The 17,714-nt window shown below is 38.5% G+C and overlaps 1 protein-coding gene across 1 annotated transcript in view; it reads right to left on the reverse strand.

The window, feature by feature from the left end:
- Positions 1–17,714, reverse strand: part of B4GALT6 (beta-1,4-galactosyltransferase 6) — a 59,601-nt gene that overhangs the window by 41,286 nt on the left and 601 nt on the right. The gene's annotated exons all lie outside the window — the stretch shown is intronic.

A 17,714-nucleotide genomic window follows, 5' to 3' on the forward strand; every position in this document is an offset into this window, starting at 1 on the left:
CTAGTACAGAAACAGTAAAATAACAACTTTTCCTTTCACCTCCGATTCATAAAAGAGAAGCAGAAATCCAGGTTTCACATAAGCTTTACCTCAATCATGTTTAAGAGCATGTCTATATCCTCTCTAGAAAGCTGTCCTATAATTAGATTTGACTAGTTTAGGCTTGAATTTATTACACTGGGTTATAAACACCACATGTTTTTATTACGTGAACTTGAGTGAACTTTAAAAGAAAAAGAGAAAGTGAAAAGCAAAGACAGACAGAATAACCAACCAAAAATGTGAGAAAATGTTCAATAAAAGCCAAACTAACCCTAGCAATTCTACCTAAACCAAGATCTCAAGTTCAACTGAAATGATGCAGGAAAAAAACATCGAACAGATGACTAACACCAATGTATATACAACACCTAGGATCATGTAATCCCAGAGGTGTACATGAAACTTGTTATCAGTGATGTAAATATCTTTCAATATTTGTTCTGCACCAAACTGCACAAAGACCAGTCACGACTGAGCCAGGGGTTAAGCACGGCCAGTATTGTTTCCCAGACTTCAGCAAACAGTACTGGCCTACACAAGGATATGCTAGGTAAGAACAGCATGCATTATTGTGTGACCTGGAAACAGGATTTTTAGAAACTATACAGCTTTTACTTTTAATTAACATACCTATTTACATAAAGAAACATGTCTGACATCTCAAAACCAAGTCAAATTTAAGAAGCAAGGAAAAGATCTTGGGTAGAAAAGAACAGTCAAATTTTCCTAGAAACTTTCAAAATACCAAGTAACAGCCCTGGCTGGTTTGGTTCAGTGGTTAGAGGGTCAGCCCACAGACCGATGAGTCACGGGTTCAATTCCAGTCAAGGGCATGTGCCTCGGTTGTGATTCATCCCCGGCCCTGGTCGGGGTCATGTGGGAGGCAGCCAATCGATGTGTCCCTCTCACATCAATATTTCTCTCTCTCTCACACACACACACTCTATCTGAAGATAAATGGAAAAATATCCTCGGATGAGGATAGAAAAAACACACACACAAAATACCAGGAAACAAAAATGTTTAAGAAAATAAAATGGTCAATGATGACACCTGTGACAAAGGTGACCCATTCACAATATAATGCATTTACTATTCATTAGATCTATGTGAGAAAAAATAAAGACACCAACCTCTCCAAATGGAAAATCTACTAGTTTATTTTAAATCATGTACAGCTAATTGAATTACATTCCTCAGGTTAATGATCCTGAAGATCAAAACCCACTAGGAAATAAAGCTGTGGTTAAATAGAGTCCTGCTAACAGGAAGAAAGTGGTGTGACAAAGTGCTGTGAGTCACACCAACCGAGCAGGAAAATGGTTTAAATCGTCTGATTTCCAAACATCATAAACCTAAGTTAACTCACACTCAAGTAACTACGTGCCTAATTATCCTTAATATAAAATACAATGTCTGATTCACAAGCCAGTGAGTTAGAGGAAATCTTGGTCTAAAATTTCTATTCCAACTCACGAGAAACTGCATCTCCAAAACAAATAGACAGATCTTTCCCAGCCTTGCCCTTTGGTCCCAACACAACCAGAAATAACACTAAAAACTACTATTGCTTAATTAAAAGCATGCCGTAGTCTCCAATTTAGTTCATTCACTATTTGCCTTTGCATTATAGACAGAAATTTACCTTATTTACCAGTTCTGCTTTCCAGGGGGAAAAAAAAAAAACTGTGACAACTTTAAAAAAACAAAAATCCTTCAAAAATCAACAGTTTACAACAGCTTCTAGGCATCCTACCCTGGGTTTGTGCAGAAAGAGATTTATGAGCTTGTCTCACTCTCAGCTTAAGAAAACTAAGGAACACATTTGCTGTTACTGTCTCCCCATCCCTTTCCACATCCAACTTTGTTCGGTGAATGCATGGTAAGTACCAAGACAAGGAGAACAGGCCAGTCTGCAGCGATCTGGAAAGGTCCCTGAGCTCTGAGGGGTTCACACACAACGTCCCTCTGATCCCGGTGCCATGCCCCTAAGTGCTAGGACACACAACAGGTCAGTCACATGAAGAGCTTACTTGGGGGTGGCTGTGTGGGCTGGGCATTATAGCACGCAGTTATAGAGTTATAAATGTAGGGCAGGAGCCTAGAAAGAGGGGCTAGAAATACAATTTGGGGAGACACTCATATAAAAGGAACAGTGGGAACTGTGGTGGTGAATTACCACAGGAAAAAATGATCTAGAAAAGAGTAAGAGGTGAAGTTCAGATGCGGAAGTGGAGGCAGACCACACATAGGAGGCACACAGATAAAGGGCCCAAGACAAATTAGTCTGAAGCTGAATGCAGAGAGGAAGGAACGGGGAACAGTCAACCACGTCCAATGCCACAGAGGGGAACAAAGACTTAAAACAATTAACACTCAGTGCATACTCTGCCAGGCACCCTTGAAGAGCTTTTTACATATACTAACCTACTTAAATCTTACAAGCCACCCTGTGAGGTAGGTCCTAGCATTATTCCTGTTTTACAGATGAAAGAATTGAAGCATGGAGTTAGGTAACTTGCTAAAGGTCACACAGTCATTAGCAAGCAGTGGAGCTAGACTTCAAACTCTCACTCCAGCAATCTAGCTCTACCACCATATCATTTAGCCTCTTCAAAATGCTGTTAAAAGATCACTGTCAATCTTTAAGACAGCAATTTCAGGGCCCTGGCTGGGTGGCTCCGGTGGTAGAGCTTCCTCACAACACGGCAAGGTTGTAGGTTCGATCCCTGTTCAGGGCACATACAAGAATCAACCAATGAGCCCTGGGCAGTTTGGCTCAGTGGTTAGAGTGTCGGCCTATGGACCAAAGAGTCTCAGGTTCAATTCCGGTCAAGGGCACGTACCTCGGCTGCGGTTCAGTCTCCAGCCCAGGTCGGGTTGTGTGTAAGGCAACCAATTCATGTGTCTCTTGCATCGATGTTTCCCTCTTTCTCTCTCTCTCTCTCTTTCTCTCTCCCTCCCACTTTATCTGGAGATAAATGGAAGAATATCCTCAGGTGAGGATTTTAAAACATCAACCAATGAATGCACAAGTGGAACAAGTCAATGTCTGTCTCTCTCTCCCTTCCTCTCTCTCTCTAAAATCAGTCAATAAATAAAAAAGAGCAGTTTCATGAAAGTAACGGAACAAAAGGAAAACAGTTAAGTGGATAATGACAATGTGAAAACAGTTAAGTTTCAGAAAAGATAAGAGAGAGCAAGGTCAAGGGAAGTTGTTTTGGAACAGGAGGGACCTGACCATGACTGGCCTGAGGGAGGGAGGAAAGAGTAAATTTAAATTTAAGGCACTAGTCCGGCGGTGTGGCTCAGTGGTTGAGCATCGATCCATACACCAAGAAGTCGCCAGTTCGATTCCCAGTCAGGACACATGCCCAGGTTGTGGGCCTGATCCCCAGTGGGGGGCATGCAGAAGCGACCAATCAGTGTTCTCTCTCATCGATGTTTCTCTCTCTCTTTTCCTCTCATTTCCTCTCTCTATAAAATCAATAAAGGGAAAAAAATTAAAAAACAAATAAATAAATTTACGGCACTAGAAGTAGCAAGAAGAAGGGAAGGTGGCGGATTTCCATTGATGGGACAGTATAAGCAGAGACTCTGTGGTGCACGGGTGCAGAGCATCACCAGGAACTAACAATCCAATGGGGTTGGGTAGCAACGAAAATAAGTTATAAAGGTCCAAGTGGACAGATGGTGTGAAAAACCAGAAAGAAGGGAGAGGGGACCAGAGGTCATTGTGAAGATGAGAAGTAATGTTTACAGAGGCTAGAAAGTACCGAAGTGAAAGGGTAGAAAGACTGTGATCTGGACAAGTTCAAGGGGGAACAGGCCCCGGCTATGAGGACACCCGGGGCAGGCAGGCAGCTGAAGATGGATGACAAGGACCAGACTTCCTAATGGTCACAGGGACATGAGCAGGGTACAGAGTGGAGCAGGAACAGAATTAAGTACTAACTTCTGAAATCATCCAAGATGCTACATTGAAGGGTACCGCTTTCTAAAGAGAAGGAAAATGAATTAACATTCACTGAGTACCTATATTGGCCAAGCACTGAGCTAAATGCCATATATAAATATATGTAACTATACATATAGAAAATTATATTTCATTTAATTTCTATAACTGTTCACATGCACTGGTTGAACGGGTGCCCTCAAAAAGATGTGTGCACATCCAAATTTCCAGGACCTGTGAACGTTATCTTATTTGGAAAAGGAGTCTTTGCAGACGTAATTAAGTGAAAGATCTTGGGATGAGAAGAACATCCTGGATAACCTGGGTGGGCCCCAAATCCAATGACAAGTGCTCAGACAAGAGAAAGACAGAGAGAGATTTCACACACACACACACACACACACACACACACACACACACCCGGGGGAAAGCAATGAGACAATGGAGGCAGACATTGGAGTGACGTGGCCACAGCCTAGAAAGCCAAGAAATGCCAACAGGACTGAGATGATAAATGTCTATTTTTTTAAGCCACTCAGCGTGTGGTGACGTACGGCGGCCCTAAGAAGCTAACAGCCCAGGATATAGGTACAACTCTCCCCATCATAAAAGTGACACAGGTAGACTTAGGATTCAAGCACAGATCTGAATGACTCTGAGGGGCAGCAAGCTGGAAGCAGTAATGGGTGAAGAGGAAACGGAGGGACAAAAAAAAAAAAGAAGATAACTCTTTGATGTAAAAAGTTAAGAGGGAAGTGACGATGGGAGAGAAAATTCAGATGTCAACTAATATAGTCAGAAGGGGCACTTGAAGTTCCAGGAGAAAAAATGGCTTCGCATATTATCTACAGAATATATAAGGAAATAAACAATATGGAAAAAAACTGAAATACTGCTTACATATGCCCTTGATATAACTACAGATAGCCAAATCCGGTATCTGTGAATTTCTAAGAACTCACAATAATCTTTTCAATATCTGTTTCAGAGGTTTAAAGGTTTTCTTCTTTCCACATCTAGTCCCTTTTCAACAAATTCCCAGAAATTACTCATCCAAGTTGGTAAAGCTAAATATATTTTCTCCAATAATAATGATGTCAGAAACCCCAGACTATATAGAACATACAGTTCATACTTTGCCTAGACAAAGTATTGCTTGGGTTAAAAACAAAATAGCAAACTTCTAGGCTGTGTCACGCTACAAAACAAACAATTCACTTTATGTCCAAGTACTACTTAAACAGTATCTTACTACAATGATAGTAATTCAAAGCCAGGTATGAAGGCTTAAGGAGATCTGTAGTGCAAATAATTACCAACGTATACTATCCTCTTCCCTATCTTTCAAATAAGTCATGGGCTGACTAATGAAAAGAGAATGAAAAAATTCTGTGTTCACCATCTCATTTTATCAAGCAATCATATACAGTACATATCAAGGTCATATCTTAGCCAGCAGCTCTGATTTTGATGCTGTAGACACTAAAAATTAACAAAAAATTCTTTACAACAGGTGTCTTGCCAATTCTATTCTGCAGTTTAACAGTTTTAAGTTATTCCTAAAGATTATTTGTATTTGAATACAGAGCAAGGTGAAATATTTTTAAATAAAATTTAAGCCCTGGCCAAGTTGCTCAGTCAGTTAGAGCATCGTCCCATGCACCAAAAGGTTGCAGGTTGGATTCCTGGTGAGGATTAAAAAAAATTTTTTTTTTACCTTTTCTAATAATTTTATTAAAGAAGTTCAGGATAAAGACATGTTTATTCAACAAGTATTTATTAAATGCCTACCATTTGCCAAGCTGTACCAGTAACTAAGGGACCTTGGGGGTTCCTCTATAAATATCAAAATCCTAAAGAAGCATAAACCACCTAAAACATTGGAAGTACTTTTGCAACAACCAGATCATCAGTTCAAGATAGTTTAAACTTAGCTGATAATTCAAAAAAATAGACTCTGGACATGGGAATATGAAAACACCAACACAAGATAGCTATCAGGATTGTCATTTGTTAATTCACTGTTACTTACTTAAAAATAAATGCATAGCTTCTTTAAAGAATGTAAGGACCCCAAAGAGTTAAGAGTTATAAACCACATTGGAGAAAAGTCGAATGAGAAGGAAATGAGAGAATTAGGGAAGGAAGAAAGCAGACAATTAGAGTTTCAGAATCAACTCCGTAGGGAAATTTACTTAATGAAATTACAAAGTAAAAGATCAAACTATAAATAAAACCCCCCAGAAATATTATATAATTATGGAAAATTAATGATTTCAGAGTACATTAGGTGAATGTGAGATGAGTCTCGATCCACTTATGAATTCTACCATAAGAAAAAATATAAGTGAGACCAATCTGAATATGTTTTACGATCATCTGAAATACCTTTCACAATTTCAGCTTACTTATTCATGAAAATAAAAAGACTGTAAAACAAGAGAGAAAAGAACAATGCATGGGAAATGTTTTTCTAAGATTTTCAATGCTAAAGAATATTTTCAAATCAATAAACAAGGCACCTAGCCCTGGCCACTTTGGCTCAGCGGTTGAGCGTCAGCCTGTGGACCAGAGTCCTGGGTTCGGTTCCTGCTAGGGGCATGTACCAAAAAAAATGTATAAAAATATAAAATAAAATAAACAAGGCACCTTATAATTCTCTACCATAAGTCTCTTGATTTAAATGAAAATAAAGCCCAGTTTTCCCTTCTCTGAGTCAAACTGGAAATTACACTATAATTAGAAGGCATAATTTCTGAGTCATTAACTTAATTATCAGGAAGGCAATATATATAACATGGTTTCAGTACAGTCATATTAACACTAACAAGCTTCAAATATTACAAGAGATATTTCAATCAAGATATCATGTTTAACAAACTTCATATAACTACTTAACTGTACAGATATTATCAAAAGCCTTTTCTAGCCAAATACTGATTTTTTTTGTTTTTAAATTAAAGTATAATTGACATACATTATATTAGTCTCAGGTGTACATGATTCGACATTTGTTTATATTACAACATGATCATCATACATCTGTCACCAAAGTCACAATTTTATTTCTTGTGATAAAAACTTTTTAAGATTTACTTTTTTAGCAAATTTCAATTTTGCAACACAGTGTTATTTGTAGTCACCATGCTGTACATTACAGTGCCATGACTTATTTTATAACTGGAAGTGTGTACCTCTAGATCCCCTGCATCTACTTCAATTAACCTCCCCGAGCCCTCTCCAATCTCTTCTCTGTACCTGTAAGATGGTTTTTCCTTTTGTTTGCTTTTTTTTTTTAGATTTTACATGTAAGTGAAATCATACAGTATTTGTCTTTCTCTGCCTGACTTATTTCACTCAGCATAATACCCACAAGATCCATCCATGTTGTTGCAAATTAGTAAGATTTCATTCTTTTTTATGGGTGAGTAGTATTCTACTATACATACATATCTTCTTCATCCATTCATCTATTGATGGGCATTTAGGTTGTTTTCATATATTGTCTATTATAAATAATACTACAATGAACAAAGGGTACATATATTTTCTGAATTAAGTTGTTCATTTTCTTTGGATAAATACCCAGAAATAGAATTGCTGAATTATATGAAGGTTCTATTTTTAATTTTTTTAGGAACCTCCATACTGTTTTCCATAGTGGCTGCACCAGTTTACATTCCTACCAGAGGGTAGGAATAACTGCCATACTGACAAGTGTGAATTAATATCTCATTGTGATTTTTATTTACATTTCCCTGCTGATTAGTAATTTTGAGCAGCTTTTCATGTACCTGTTGGCCCTATATGCTTCTTTGCAAAAATGTCTGTTCAGATCCTCTGCCCATTTTTAAATGTAGAAGTTATTTATATATTTTAGATATTAACCGCCTATCAGATATATGATTTCCAAATATTTCCTCCCATTTAGTCGCTTGCCTTTTTGTCTTGTTGATAATTTCCTTTGCTATGCAGAAGCTTTTTAGTTGGATATAGTTCCATTTATTTTTGCTTTTGTTGCTCTTGCCTTTGAAGTCAGTTCCATAAAATCATAGCTAAGGCCAATGTCAAGGAGCTAACTGCCTATGGTTTCCTCTAGGACTTTTATAGTTTCAGGTCTTACATTCAAGTCTCTAATCCACTTTGAGTTAATTTTTGTGTATAGTGTAAGACAGTGACCCAGTTTCATTCTTTGCATGTGACTGTCCAATTTTCCCACCATTTATTAAAAACACTTCCTTTCCCTATTGTATATTCTTGCCTCCTTTGTCATAAATTAATTGATCACATATGCCTGGGTTTATTTCTGGGCTCTCTATTCCATTGATCTATCTGTCTGTTTTTGTGCCAATACCATATTGTTTTCATTACTATAGCTTTGTAATAGAGTTTAAATCCAGGAGCGTGCGGCCTCTAGCTTTGCTCTTCTTTCTCAAGATTGCTTTGGCTATTCAGGGTCCAGACAAATTTTAGAAATGTTTGTTCTATATCTATGAAAAATGCCATTGGAATTTTGATAGGGATTTCACCGAATTTGTAGATTGCTTTAGGTAATAACATTTTAACAATACTAATTCTTCCATCCACAAGCACAAAATATCCTTCCATTTATTTGTGTCTTCAATTTCTTTCATCAATGTCTTACAGTTTTCAGTGTACAGGTCTTTCACCTCCTTGGTTACATTTATTCCAAGGTATTTTATTCTTTTTGATACAACTGTGAATGAGTTTGTTTTCTTAATCTCTCCTTCTGGATGGTTCATTATTAGTGTATAAAAGTGCAACAGATTTTTACATATTGATCTTGCACCCTACAACTTTACTGAATTTGTTTATTAATTCTAGCAATTTTTTGGTAGAATTTTTAGCGGTTTCTGTATATAAAACCGTATCTTCCACCAATGGTTACAATTTTACATTTCCTTTCCAACTAGGATGCTTAGATTTCTTTCTTGCTCCTGCCTAACTGCTCTGACTACAAATTCCAATATTAAGTTGAATAAAAGATGAAAGAGTGGGCATCCTTGTCTTCTTCCTGATTTTAAAGGAAAAGCTTTCAGCTTTTCACTGTTGAGTATGATGTTAGCTGTCAGGCTGTCATATGTGGCCTTTATTATGTTGAGGTATGTTCAGTCTATACCCACTTGGTTGAGAGGTTTTATCATAAATGGATGTTAAATTTTATCAAATGCTTTTTCTGCATCTATTGAAATGATTGTATGATTTTCATTATTTTGGTAATGTTGTGTATCATGTTGATTTCAGATGTTAAACCATCCCTGGAATAAATCCCCCTTGATCATGGTGTATGATCCTTTTAATGTATTGTTCAATTTGGTATGCTAATATCTCGTTTAGGATTTTTGTATCTATGTTTATCAGATATATTAGCTGTAATTGTGTGTGTGTGTGTGTGTGGTATCCGTGTCTGGTTTTGGTATAAATATAATATTGGCCTCGTAAAATGAGTTTGGAAATGTTCCCTCCTCTTCAACCACTTGGCAGATTTTGTGAAGGTTAGGTATTAATCTTCTTTGGTAGAATTCATCAGTGGAGCTATCTCATCTTAGACTTTTGCATGGGGGGAAATTTTTGATTACTGATTCAATCTCATTACTATTAACAACTCTATTCAGATTTCCTATTTCTTCATGATTCAGACTTGTAAGATTATATATTTCTAAGAATTTGTGCAATTTATTTTGAGTTGTACAATTTATTGGAATATAACTGCTCACAGTAGTCTGTTACGATCCTTTGTATTTCTTTGTCATCAGTTGTAATTTCTCTTTCATGTTTGATTTTATTTACTTGAGCCCTCTCTCTTTTTTTTTCTTGGTGAATCTAGCTAAAGGTCTGTCCATTTTGTTTATCTTTTCAAAGAACACCTTTAAGCTAGCTCTCCTATTTTAACTGAGGGGAGTTTTAGTTGTAGCTTAAACCAAACTCTGCCAAGTTCTTCTATGATCAAAAACAAATATGCCCATGAAACATAAATCAGGGTGGCCCAATATAGGATTTACATGGTAAGGAAAAGATAAAATTGGAGTGCTACCTGAAATTCTCCAGTGGTCCTAAGACATGAGGTAAAAATACCTGGCAATAACTGGAACTCCTAAATTTGCAGTGGCATACTAATGGCATTCTAGGTGTCCTCAGAAAACCTACTTTCAACCTCGACTGACCTGATCTTCAACTCAAATCACAGTGTTACTCATCTATTATTCGCTTTGTTATTATCCTGACAAAAGACAGAAATGAAAAGGTCTTTTAAATATTAAATCACTGTGTCCTCCAAAAATTAAAAAGAAAAAATAAATAAACCGGATTCAGAAGGAAAGTGGAGGAGGAGGAGGAGGAGGAGGAGGAGGAGGAGGAGGAGGAGGAGGAGGAGAGGAAGGAAGGAAGGAAGGAAGGAAGGAAGGAAGGAAGGAAGGAAGGCAGGAAGGAAGGCAGGAAGGAAGGAAGGAAGGAGAGAAATAGCGGACAGGCTATTCTGATTAAACTGGTAAACTGCAGCCTGAGGCCGTGGTGACAACACTCAGCTTGGTAAGGAGGCCGGGAAAACTGGCCGAAAGGAGAGTGCTGTAAACACACAAAGCGTCAGGGGCCCTGGATGCTCTAAAAACTCTCAGACATGACCTAGGAAATCCGAGCTCCAGAAAAATCACCCTGCAGTGCACTGCCTACCTCTCAGCAAGGCTCACCACAGCTCCCACCCACCTCCACGTTTTTACTTAGGTTAAGGCAAACATGAAGGGCAGGCTTGAAAGGGAAAACAAGTCACCAAAAGAAGTGTGGGTGGAAGGAACAGGCAGAGAAGCAGGTCTGCCCTTCGGCTCGGGGAGCAAGGCTGCTGCAGAGTCGGACACAGCACAGAGTGACTGGGATTAAAGGGCTATCAGAAGCCTGTCCAGTCTCCCAAACAAGGCACTTCTCCAGCCTTAACAGGTTTGAAACCCTCGGCTTGAAAACACAAAATGAAAGGTGGACTTAAAGGGCCACTTATTTCATTGTTTACAGCTCAATTAGAATGATTTGGTTTGTTTCTTTACAATGAATCAAAAATCTGCCTCATTGTAATAACCCTCACTCCATTGGAGCTATCCAAAAAAAGTTTCATCGCTGTTTTATATGGTAACCCTTTAAGCTGAAGAAGAGAGAGCTCCTATTTCCCCCAAATCTTCCATGTTCTAGGGCAACAATGATCAGTTTCTTCACCTCAGGCACAGTGGAAAGTGTTAGATATTCCAAGATGCACATTCCAGCCCCCCAAAATTGTCTACTTTAGCTCCTCCAACCACGATGTGAGACTTTGGGCAAGTGACCATCTTTGGGAGTCTGTCTTTCCTTCTCTTTCTTTACAACAATACTATCCTACTAATGCGGAGTAGGGAGTATGGTAGGGACACCTCCATGGACAAAACAGTGGGCTAACTTTGGAATCTTGTTCCTGGGGCTTCTTTGCACACAGCTTTGGCTCCAGAGACACTGGTCTCTGTGTCCAAGATTCTCATAGCCCTGGGGCCTGGGTCACAGGAGCAAATAAACATAGGGGCTGTGGTGGGAAGAGGAGTAGCTGCATCTACAACCACCAAAGCCCAAGGCCTACAAGACAAGTGCTTTGAGAAATCTTCTAATACATGCTATACTAAACAGGCTGGTCCCAGGATGGGTTCGAAAATTACCCACCCTTTACAACGGTCAAGAGGGAAATGCCTTCTGTTCCCAACCAAATTCCAAATAGTGTTTGGAAAACCTACCATGTACAGAGACTACAAATCTAGATTAGGAGTTTTTCTTTTAAAAATATCCAGGCATGGCTATTTTTACCTTTAATAAACATTAAAAAGCAGTAACGATGAACATTGCTGAAGAATAAATACATCACTATATCATTCTGCCACACTGTTAACAGACCTAACATTTATTCATAAAAGAATAACATGGAGAATATCATTTAGCATTGTCAGATTTCAATGAATCAATTTTCCTTTTCAAAATACCTCATTGCCCACAAGGCCATGAGATTTAGATTCACTGACCCTGAAACGACAGAGTTGAGTTGCACACTGCTCAAGAATTGCAGCTTGACTGTGGCAGTGTGGACCAGACCCAGGGACTCTTTGCTGAAAAAGAAAATATGGAGAGGCTCAAGTGTCAAGGAACTGAGTAAGGCCTCCAGCCAACAACCTGTGCACCCTCAAATCCACATGGGTGAACTTGGAAGCAGATCCTCCTCCAATGGAGCCTTCAACCACAGCCCTGACCAACACCTTGTAGCCCTAGTAAGAGACCTTGAACCAGGGGCATCAGCCAAACCATGTCCAGATTCCTGACCATCATAAACTCTGAGATAAGATATGCTTTAAGCTCCTACATTTTGGGGTAATCCGAGATCTAATACACTGACCAATCCTAGCATTTCCTCCACTATTCCTAATCCCCTCCATATTCTCCCAAGGTGTCTAACATCGAATATCAGAATGGCACTGATGACTCAGCTGGTGAGAGAACCAACTGCATACCAAAAGAAGTGGTTTAATCAGGAACAGTCAGTCGGTCGACAATTCTTTTTTTCCTAAATCCTCACCTGAGGATATGTTTTTATTGATTTTTGGAGAGAGAGACAAATGTCGATGTGAGAAAGAAACATCGACTGGTTGCCTCCCGTACATGCCCTGACTGGGGATTGAACCTGCAACCTAGGTGTGTGCCATGACCAGGAACTGAACCCACAACCTTTTGATGTACCAGACAATGTTCCAATCAAATGAGCCACCCGGCCAGAGCAACAATTCTTTACTAAGCCTCTAGTATGTGCCAAGGCAAAAACCAAATTTCTTAACCTCTTTGGAAACAGTTCACTCTATACTGAGATTTGTTCACATAAACAAAGCCCCTCACTCTGCACAGATAACTCATTCACCACCACCCCCATCAGATACGAACTCCCTCAGCCTCCCTCTCCATATGCATCTAATTTTTGCTATCACAAACACCTTTATCTCCTCCCATCCCATCTCCAAACTTAATCTACCTAAACACTTGATTCCAGTCCCTCTACCAATCTTGTTTCTTTCAACGCAGTCATACCAGGGCAGCCTAAATATTTCTAAATCTGTTCATGTCACTCTCCTACTTTAAATTTAAGCTCAAAGGTTCGACACTGTCCTCAGGCTAGAATCCAGGTTCTCAAACCCAGCTTACAAGGATCTGTATGAGGGGAGTCACAGTTATCTCTGGCTTCAGCCCAAACTCCCCTCTGCACTCTATACTTTAGCCCCTGCTTTTTTTTTTTTTTTTTAACTTTCCATTTCTCTCTCACCTCCTCGCCTTCAAATACTCCATTCCTGCCAGAAGTACTCTTCCCCAAGCCAACCCTTTAATTATCTAACCTAAACTTCTGACCTCAGCTTAATCGTCCCCTTCTCCCTGATACCTATATTAGTTTAGCGTCCCTAACCACAAACTGGTACATCTATAACTGCATTTTGCACTCTATTCTAGAATAGTTGCTCTTCAGTTGTGTGAATTTCCCACTGGCTATCTGCTCGATGAACACGGGGAGGCTGAGGAGAAGGTAGCCACAGATGAAGTCCAACAGCTTAGAACAAGTGGAGAAATAGGAACAGGAAAATAAAGGGAGAGAGATCATGAAATAACTTCCTCTGCCCTCCATAACCTGTACTCCAGGACAGAAGAATTGCTCTAAAACAGAGGATGGGCCCTGGCCAGGGTGGCTCAGTTGGTTGGGTATTGTTCTGCGCACCAAAAAGATTTTGCTGGTTTGATTCCCAGTCAGGGCACATGACCAATCAATGTTTAGGTCTCACATCGAAGTTTCTCTCTGTTCTTCTTCTTTCCTTGCTGTCTAAAAAACAGTAAAAATATACTTTTAAATAAATAGATAAAAAGAGGACTGCACCGTTCCCCTTTTACAAACTTCTGGCGTTTCCTGCAACTCACAGGACAAACGTTTTAGCATGGGATGCATGGCTAATTAGAAAGACCAGAGGAAAGAAATGACCAACACCATGGCCTAAACCAAAAGAACCCGTATGGTGATTACTAGAGGGAAGGGGGGTAGAAGAACCCAAAGGGAGGATAAATGGTGATGGAAGGAGACTTGACTTGGCATGGTAAACACAGAATACAATATACAGATGATGTATTGTAAAGTTGTACTCCTGAAACCTGTATAATTTTTTTAACCAATGTCAGTCACTAAAGGGCTGTGGTAAGAAAGCTGCAGGGCCACCAGCCACCTTCTGCACTAGCCAAGAGAAACCCAGCCAACAGGTCAGGGAGGCTTTGAGCAAGGACCTAATTAAGTCACACTCTCCCACAACAAATATACTCCAAAACCCTGACCACCCATCACCAACTCCACCAGTCCCAGCAGGGCACAAACCCCCTACAGGCCCAAATAACAAAGTATTTGGACAAGAATCTTTCAAAGGGCCAATGGGAATTCAGACCCCAGTGACCTAATCAGATTCCACCTTTACTCAAAGAATACAGCAGCAGCCTATCAGCCGTCTAGGACTTTGGTGTATCAAAGGAACAGTGAAATCCCTACTTCCAGGAAAATTGTACAATCTTCTCCATGATTTTACCCCACTGATTATAGGCACATAAACTTCTTTCTTAATCACAGACAGCTTTGAGAAAGTTGTCTGAGCCAAGACCAGTTTTCCTCTGCCAGGAATTTTAGGGACCTCCAGCACCAGAACACCAGACTGAGCAGGAGAGCCCCAAGACTTTCCCCAGTCTGGCCTATCTATCACCCCAGGCCTTAAGTGGTAGCCAGATGGAAATACTCCTATTTTCTGTCACTCCATGCTGCTCCCTCTGACTAGAATTCCTTACTCTAGATAGATTCTATCTCAAGGACCCACTCCCACCACCACCTCCCCTGGAAATCCTTAACAGCCCTCACACCCCTCCCCCCCAGCCCCTCGTGCTTTCCAAGGACTTGCTACAGCTTTTTCATAGTGCTCATTTCCTTGTAGTGTGAGGGACGGAGCTGTGTCTTCATCATCTAGCTTCCATGACTCAATGTCTAGCCTATCTGAGGTTCTCTATTCACGTCTGCTGAATGAATCTGCAAGTCAGCTCATCTATGCCTTTAAAACTATAGCCGGAAATGACTATGTCGTGTTGGAAGTTATACTGGAAACTGTTTTCCTACTATATGGAATTCCATTCTCAACCCAGCCAGTTTCCTTGGATGTACTATAGAGTTGTATACCTTAAACTTGCATAGTTTTATTAATCAACGTCACTAACTGATGTCTACTAAACAGGCTGATGTAGACAGGATTAATACAAACTTTCTTAACAGAAGAGATCCAAAACTTTTATTTAAATTAATAAAATGTGCTCTCTTATACAACATATATTTTAGTCATAAGAAAATTTTGCCTCAAGATGTAATTCCGGCTGACATGTGAATTATTTCAATAAGATTCTAGGGGCCCATAATGTAAATGAGTTATGAGAACCTAATTAGTTTTGGGTATGTCTCATTAATAAGAAATCTAGGATGAAATAGAAAATATGCACAAAGCCCTTTGCAGCATACCAAAGTACTACCATTGTCATTTTGAAAATCAAATTATGCAATTGATTGTTGCATTGTAAGCTGAACTAGCCACATTTTTCATGGAACATTATTTTTACTTGAAAGAACTGACAAATGATAGTTATTTAGTATTTGACTTGCATTTTCCCAAAAATAAACAAAGTGAGCCTGACATGTCAGGAAAAACTGACAGTATTTGTTGCCAATGATCAAATTCACGCTTTCAAGCAAAAATGTGATTTTTGGAAAACTGTTTCCCAATACTTAGAAGATGAAAAAAGGCTTTTTTCCTACTAAATTATACTGGGTTTGGGAAATAGATTCTGTTTAACAAACTGATAGAATTTTGTAAGTTTTGCTTTTCACTCTTGCTAGCTTTAATCAATTTTTAATGTTATAAATTGTAAGACCCATCAAAACAGTAGCTCAAAGTGTGTGAACTTAAGAAAACTGCACAATTTTTAATGACATATCAGTGATTGTTCTATGGCAAACAGTAAGCCTAAATAAGAAAAATGTATTAGTATTTCACATCAATTAAATTTTAAGAATCCATAGATAACAATTAATACACTAACAAAAAATGGGTGACTATCAAGTAAGAGCTGAAATTCTGATTTCCTTTGGTTAGCTTTTTTAGTAACATAATTCCAACATGTTACTCAAAATACCAAGAAAATAAGAGTATGGTTATCTAAGTGGAAAAAAAACTTTTTCTCCTAAATCTTTCAGTTAAATGTCTAATAAAATAACATCCCCCAAAGATGGTCAATCCTTAAAGAGCTACATGAGAAAATTTAACAAGCTGTAGAATGAGGAGTTAATTTATAAGACTTCCAAAATGGCAGAAGATTTTAAGAAAAGCCTGCTGAATTATTTTGGTAACTACTTCAAGGTGTGTTTTAATTAGCCTAAAGAAAAAAAAATCTGCACTAAAAGAAAATAATATGTTAAAACATCATATTTCTTCAAACTTAACCCTTAAACTTCTATTTTGGGGATATATCAAGGTTTCAACACTTTATATCTTCTCAAGCATCATCTGAGCTTATATATCTTAATTGAATCTAAAATTTAATCAAGAAAAAGTCAAGTTGTACACCTGAAACTAATATATCATAGTTTTACTATACTTCAGTAAAAAATAATGATATAAAGACACTAATTCAGTGCATACTTTTTACTTTGAAAAGTATTGAAATAAGTTAAAATGCCAACCCCCTTGCTCAAGACTCAATAAAGTATTTCATTTTTAAAAGGAAAAGTCTTGTAGTAATTTTAGTAAATTAAATGATCTCAATGAGGTTTGCTTCTTCCCCCTCGACCCCACCCCCAGCCCACAATTCATTACAATAATCTATAACGACACAACACAATGCCCTAATAATAATTCCATCTCAAAATTCTGCATGTGTGTTCACTCTGTAAGAGGCCACACATTTTTAGCTAAGTCAAGGGAGAAATGACACTGCCTTACAATACTGATATCTAACAAATGATAGGAGATGCACACTGGTACTGAGTAATGGAACATTAAACATATAATATCCAGGAAAAAACTCAGCAGTTTTGGAAATACAATGTGTTTTAATAGCTATTCCTTAGAATGCTACACTGGCACTTTTTTCAACCAAAGGGGGCTGGGGAATTAGGACATTTAATAAAGAAGCCAATTCAAGCAAATTATACAAAAGTGTATTTTAGACCAAAGGCCGAAAAAAAAAAAAAAAAGGTTAAAATGTTAAACTACAAACTATCTTACATAATTGTTATTTTAATTATTTTATCTCAGAAGTCATCCTAACAGGTAGGAGAGGTGATCCATCCCTGAAAAGCAAGCCCAAGCAAAATAAATAATGCAGCATCGCTTTTACAACTCATCGCCTAAAAATGTCTAAAGTATGGCACAAATGTTCACTGACCCCATTTTTACAAAGTGACCTAGAACACTAGAATACATACATTCTTGAACTCAACCACATTTCCTCCCCTTGGTTTTTCCATCATTTAACAACCAGATGTTTTATCTGATAGTGTCTGAATAAAACTGTGATTAAGCCCTGAGTTTAGGCTTAAAGGTTTGATAGTAAACGGATAAAACTGTCATGAATGCTCAGAAAGCGACCAGGG

Source organism: Molossus molossus, unplaced genomic scaffold (assembly GCF_014108415.1).
Source record: "Molossus molossus isolate mMolMol1 unplaced genomic scaffold, mMolMol1.p scaffold_m16_p_6, whole genome shotgun sequence".
Taxonomy (NCBI): Eukaryota; Metazoa; Chordata; class Mammalia; order Chiroptera; family Molossidae; genus Molossus; species Molossus molossus.